This window comes from Phyllobates terribilis, unplaced genomic scaffold (genome assembly GCF_046119375.1).
Source record: "Phyllobates terribilis strain yellow unplaced genomic scaffold, ASM4611937v1 Scaffold_376__1_contigs__length_1858288, whole genome shotgun sequence".
NCBI classification, from domain to species: domain Eukaryota; kingdom Metazoa; phylum Chordata; class Amphibia; order Anura; family Dendrobatidae; genus Phyllobates; species Phyllobates terribilis.
This window is the reverse complement of record NW_027363136.1, coordinates 273550-280425: the sequence shown is the minus strand read 5'-3', so window position 1 is coordinate 280425 and position 6876 is coordinate 273550. Positions and strand designations below refer to the sequence as shown.

General features: G+C 44.0%; 1 protein-coding gene across 1 annotated transcript in view; it reads left to right on the top strand.

Annotated features, from left to right (window-relative positions):
- Positions 1-1094: 1094 nt before the first annotated feature.
- Positions 1095-6876, top strand: part of LOC141223175 (striatin-interacting protein 2-like) — a 29298-nt gene continuing 23516 nt past the window's right edge. The window contains exon 1 of the mRNA XM_073666801.1: positions 1095-1157. The gene's annotated coding sequence lies outside the window, so the exon portion shown is untranslated. The remainder of the gene's footprint in view (positions 1158-6876) is intronic.

The window sequence follows — 6876 nt, the reverse complement described above, 5'->3', positions numbered from 1 at the left end:
GATATCGACATTGCAAACGTGTACCTAAATTGGATGGCTCCTCCTGCTCCAAAAGTAGATCATCAAGGCAGCGTAGGGCCTCCCTCTCTGTCACAGTCAGGGAAGTTCCCTCACCAGGTGCTCTAGAATGTAATTTGTGTAGAATTAGTTTCCGGGCAAACAGGTGGAGGTCCTTGAGGGCAGTAAAGAAATCAAAAGCATTAGTAGGTGAAAAAGAAAGGCCCAAACTCAGGACCTCCATCTGTGCCCGAGACAAAACATGTGACGATAGATTAATGACACGGAGCCCTCCCCCAGACTCACTAACCTGGTAAGGTGTAGTAGGTTTCCTCCTATTGAAGGGTCGCGTTTTGATCCTTGAAATATGCTGGGCCTCAGAGACTCGTCGAGTTGTTGAATTGTCAGAGGATGGCTGTTCATTTGTAGAAGCCGTTGAGGCAAGTGAGGAGGACCTGGAGCGCGAGAGGCGGTCATTATACGATCTACCTTTTATTTTTTTATGTTGGCCGAAGTGTTTTCTATTACATTTGTATAAATTAGATTTTACTTATGGCCCTGATCTCTTATACTTGTGCTTTCATGCACTTAAAGGGGTTTTCCCATGAACAAAAGTTAATTTTATTCACTAGATCTTGGAATAAAAATAAGATCCACATTTGGATGTGTTAAAAAAATGTTCCTGTGCTGAGATAATCTTATAAATGTGCCCCTGCTGTGTACTGTGTAATGGATGTGTCTGACCGTGCTGGACAATGGTCTGATCATACCACAGCTCCTGGACAGGGGAGGAAGCAAAAGAGTATACAGACATTACAGGACGGGATCACAGCTGATTCTTTATTTCAGGTAAAACATTGCTTAAAAACAGGCAGTGAAATGTCTTACCTCACAAAATGAATCAGCTGTGATCCCCTGCTGTAATGTCTGTATACTCTTTAGCTCCCCCTCCTGCCCAAGGAAAGAAAGAAAAGTGGAGTCTTTTTATAAAAAAAAAAGATTATTGAATTAAAGCTGTGAGAAGTCATAGATGTATATACAGTAGTAATCCCCAAAAATTGTTATTTTTTGTGTTTTCTCCTTGATTCCTTAGTATTTCTATTTTGGAGTTCCCATCATGTGTTGTCCATGAGTTGCCTGAACTTACAGCTGAAAGCCTGGTAAGAGATCTGTAGCTGACAGCAACTTTACATTCATAGCCTTTTTCTTTTGCAAGATGAGCACCATCTTTTGTGCTTTTTTTCCTGACGTTTTATGGGTAAGGCCAGGGATACATGATGATCACAATGATGCTCTGCAACATAACACCTACTAACTGTAAATGGGGTCGCATTGCATCTAAAGAAACAGTGATCTGACTATCACAAAATGCAAGTTGAACGTGACTGCAATCTACCTGCAATCTATCGGCGGTTTGGCGTAGACTAAAAGTCAAGCAACCAAAGTTACAGTATAGTATAGCCTATGAGGGCTTACATAAACCTTTGCTAATTGTAAAGGCAGTATCCTCTATCCCTCTTGGTCTAATGACTGTTTTCTTACTTAGAGGGAAGATATCATAGGAAAATTGTATTATTATTTATTTTTATTTTAACATTTTTGCCAATATTTTTTTCATATCACAATCTTTTTAGTAAAAAGAAAGTAATCTTGCAGTTTGTATACTGGCCATTTGGGCTTTTTTAAACTTTAACTTCCTGTCGTTTCAGGAAAAAACACCTGCACATTAACTATAATGGTCAAACCCCAACCACCCTTTCTTTTGTATTGAAGCATCTAATGAGTGTGTGCAAAAGTCATTGTGAAGGGAGGGAGAGCAGGGACCGCTGTGATATCACCTATTGTGTTTGCGGGATCCTATGTTATCAGCTGTGTATAGAGGTGTCACCTGTCATTATAATCCCGCCTCTGATCATACCGAGCCTGCTGAAAAGTCTTTCTGAAACTACAGGAATTAGTCATCTAAAAAAGCCCCATGGGCTAGTGTATAAATTGCAAGATTGCTAATTTTTGTTTTTTTATAAAGATCATGAAATGGAAGAAAAAAATATATATCACATAAAAAACAGACTTTAAAAGTTAAACAACAGGTAATTTTGTGACGATGGCTTCCTATTAACTTTACTAGTAAGATATTCCCTGTAGGATAGATAAATAGATCTCTCTCTCTCCATCTAGATATATCTATATCTAATCTATCCATCTATAGATCTATCTCTACATAGAGAGAAAAACAGATATTTTGCTGCCACCAAGTGGCCATTTGCTGGTACTGCAATTCATACAATATGGATTCACCTGTGTATTTGCTTTAGGTGTGTCCTTTATTTTTATGCACTATCATAGGATCACATTTTATGATAATGGCTCCATTGCATATATAATTTGTTACTTTAGGGAATGATGTCTGGCTAGTTGTTTCTTTGTACATGGTATATTGATTAAGAAATATAGACCGTTAATCCTACTAGCTTGGGCAAGCAATGTTTGTGACATTGCAATTCATTACTTTTCAATCTCTGAAATAAAAGCAAATGTAAAAAGACCTTAGTACATTTTTGTAAAAGCAATTCACTGCATATGTTGAAAATATGTTAATAAGAAATCGTTACTTACTTTTTTTGTGTCCTAGTGTAAAAAAATATTGTAGGACTGTGACAAGGACATGAGAATAAGAACCATGTATTCTGTTTTGTTTCCATCATGCAGGAGTCTGGGGACAATAATCAGTTTTGCTGGAGAAATCTATTTTCCTGCATAAGGCTGCGTTCACACATTGCGTATTTCCCTGCGTTTTTTTACGCTGCGTATTTTCCTGCCTTTTTTACCTGCATTTTTTTAAGCAGGTAAAAAAAGCACCTCCATTCACACACTGCGTAAAAAAGCGCAGCAAAAAACGCAGTGTGAAAATGAAGGGTGACATGTGTAATGTCACACTTCATTTCAGTGTGACATGTGTACTGTCTGTGTCTGTGTGTCTATGTGTCGTGTGTGTGTCCCTAGCAGTGTATGTACAGACTATGGATACTCGCCTACCCGATGGATGAGAGACGCGTCTGCTCCGTCCCGCGCTTGCAGCATCTGCCGTGAAGCGATCAGCAGACTGTCAGCTGACCGGCTTGTAAATCAGCTGACCGACCGGTTACAAGCCGGTTAGCTAACAGCTGATCGCTTCACCGGCAGATGCTGGAAGCGCGGGATTGGAGCGGACCGGACCGGACGCCTCTCCCCTGACATCGGATAGGTGAGTATCCATCCTGCGCCTCCGTAAAAAAGCGATGGAATTACGCAGTGTGTGAACACCGCTGCGTAATTCCATCGCTTATAATGCGCAGGACGCAGCTGCGTAAAGAATTGACATGCCAATTCTTTACGCAGCTGCGCTTTCCCGCTGCGTAAAATTACACAGTGTCTGAACGGCAAAGTGAATTTCCCATTCACTTTGCTGGCAGACACAAAGCACATTGTGTATTTTCAAAAAGCGCGCGCAAAAAAGCGCGCGAAAATACGCAATGTGTGAACGCAGCCTTAATTTGCTGAGGGTCCTCAACAAGCTCACTAAATGGAAGCATTCCCGTACCATGGTGAGTGTGCAGCAGACACACGGCCCCCCGTCTGCAATCAGTACCAAAGAGGGCAGCAGCAAACATTGCATAACATAACAAGAAAACATTGAATATATGAATTTTAAACCACATTACTGCTACTTGTCCTTTATAACTTGGGCAACTTGTGTGTGCCCACAAGCCATGACAAGTCGTCCCTTTCTGTGATGAGACCCTACTTTTCCATATATACCTCTCTTGCCTCAAAAACCTACAAAATTAAAGGGAAGGTAGGATGTATATATTGCAGTCACCACAGCTTGCACCTGTTTACAATTCCTTTATTCTATTAGTCGGTATGGTCAGATTAGTTTTTTGTAGGAATCAACTTTCTCCTTTGTTGGCTGAGCACTCCTCCCATCCTTCATATTTTAATTATTTTTTTTTTCGTATGCAAAAACGGTTCATGTTTTATGGTATTTTTGATCTGATTTTCATCAGAGTTTGGTCAGAGTTTCATCAGTTTTTCTTGGATGAAGTAAAAAAATGAAGGTTTCTCAAGCTTTTCATAATAAACAGTCAGTGAAAAAGGGACCGCATACGGATGGTATCCTAGTGCTGTTTTTTTTTTCATGGACATATAGATTTGTGTTGACTAGTTTGATCTGACACTCGGATCAATATGGAACAAGTCTCCATGCTTTTGTACGAACAACTCAGTCATAGGAACACAAATCAGAAGTGAAATTCCCCATAGACTATAATACGTACAAGTGCTATCCATGAATAACACAAATAATTTTTCTCATATGAGTGCTGACTTGTGAAGGAGCCCTTACATTGTTTTTAATCAGTTCTGGATCCTATCGTCATTTTAAAGGCCTTGACCCAGGAGAAGCGAGTCTAATAGTTGGGGTCCCATCAAAGAGGTATGCCTTGATGTGGCTGGTGCGCATCCAATAGAATACTGGTGGCCTATCTGCTAAGGATAGAAGGAATAACTTAACTGTGTGTGTGTGTGTGTGTGTATATATATAGATAGATATAGATCTGTGTGATGGCACAGCTTTTCTTCTTAATGTTTCTTCCAGACATACAGTACAGACCAAAAGTTTGGACACACCTTCTCATTTAAAGATTGTTCTGTATTTTCATGACTTTGAAAATTGTACATTCACACTGAAGGCATCAAAACTATGAATTAACACATGTGGAATTATATACTTAACAAGAAAGTGTGAAACAACTGAAAATATGTCTTATATTCTAGGTTCTTCAAAGTAGCCACCTTTTGCTTTGATGACTGCTTTGCACACTCTTGGCATTCTCTTGATGAGCTTCAAGAGGTAGTCACCGGAAATGGTTTTCACTTCACAGGTGTGCCCTGTCAGGTTTAATAAGTGGGATTTCTTGCCTTATAAATGGGGTTGGGACCATCAGTTGTGTTGTGCAGAAGTCTGGTGGATACACAGCTGATAGTCCTACTGAATATACTGTTAGAATTTGTATTATTGCAAGAAAAAAGCAGCTAAGTAAAGAAAAACAAGTGGCCATCATTACTTTAAGAAATGAAGGTCAGTCAGTGTGAAAAATTGGGCAAACTTTGAAAGTGTCCCCAAGTGCAGTTGCAAAAATCATCAATCGCTACAAAGAAACTGGCTCACATGAGGACCGCCCCAGGAAAGGAAGACCAAGAGTCACCTCTGCTTCTGAGGATAAGTTTATCCGAGTCACCAGCCTCAGAAATCGCAGGTTAACAGCAGCTCAGATTAGAGACCAAGTCAATGCCACACAGAATTCTAGCAGCAGACACATCTCTTCAGCCTTCTTGGTAAAATAGCTGCTAGGAAACCACTGCTAAGGACAGGTGTGTCACCCTGGCCTGGATGCCACAAATATAATAAAGCTGTGTCTGAGAGCAAGGGGGAGGTTCTCTAGTCAGGGGAACATTAGCATGCAATACCTCCTGTCTCAGGCCAGTAGAGGGAGCAGGCTGCCCCTATAAAAGCTGGAACTGGGGGCAGGGTTAGAGAGAACTGGACGACCTGTCTCTGGATTGAGAGGTGTCCCAGAGGAGTGAGGGACAGTTGTATTGCACCCTAAGAGGACGTGTGGCAGTAGGAGAGCCACAAGCCAGGGACAAGAGGTGAAGGAAGCCTGTCCTGGCAGATAAAGAACCAAATTTACCAGACTTTGGCGTCTGAGGCTGTGAGGATTCCACGTCCTACAGCAGATAACCAGTCCACAGGGGACTGTACGTTCCTTGGCCTAAGAAGCCCGGAGGCTCCGCCACAGCAGAAAGGACCAGCAGAGCCGTGCCAGGCCGGGAGTAGAAAGGAACCCACGTTGCAAACCATACGGGCGAGAGGACACGGTGAGCTCGGGACCGTGGGCTGTTACCCTACCAGGAAGAGATAGCCAGAAGGAGCGCAGAGAGCATGGTAGGCCTACACTCTCACCCTGACCAGGGCCAATTTCCCGTTTGCTCTCAGACGTCCAGGCCCCCTTCTAGCCGGGCCTGTTTGTGGGTCAGTTCACCTGTTCTAGTAAAGACCCTGGACTGCAACCTGTTGTCTGTGTGCTCCTTGCTCCTCCAGCACTAACGGTACTGGGACGTCCTGTACCTTCACCCCCATCTTCCATTATACTGCCCTGGGTCCGCACTCTTCCCGTGGGGAGTCACGCTATCCCAGCTGCATACATCATCAGCCCCAGCGGTCTACCTGGCAGCGGCGGTCCGCACTGACCGCAATCCACGGGTGGCGTAGTCGGACACATCAACAGCGCGTCGCAGACTACCAATGGTCTGACCACCCTGAGCCATGGAACCGGGTTGCCACTACTACCCCCATCGTTTCCCGATTGCCCGGCTCCGAGTGCCCCACGGCCCAGGGGGCGAGTCAGCTTTGGGGTAGTCGGCAGGATAGTAACCAACCCGCCACAAACGGGTATTGCGTGCCTGAAAAATACTGTACACGTACCTGAAGAAGAGTTTTCCCGCCATCCGGAGCCGTTTCCCGCCATCTTCTGTCGGTTCCCGCCATCTTCAGCCATTTTCCCGCCATCGGACGCAATCTTCAGGACGCCGCGCGGGAAGAAGAGGGGCATGGACGTCCAAACCGCGCGAGACCCGAAGCTCCGCCCCACGCACCGACGCTGCGCAAGGTCCTGGAAGGGAGAGAGAGCGACACTGACGTCATCAGGACGCGACGCAAGGTCCTCGTCCGGAGCAGCATCAGCAGAGCCGCGGCCTACAGAAGAGGATCGTCGGAAGGTAGGCCACGCTTAACTAGGGGGGAGGAAGATGTCGGACACAGAGGCGCCCACTACCACC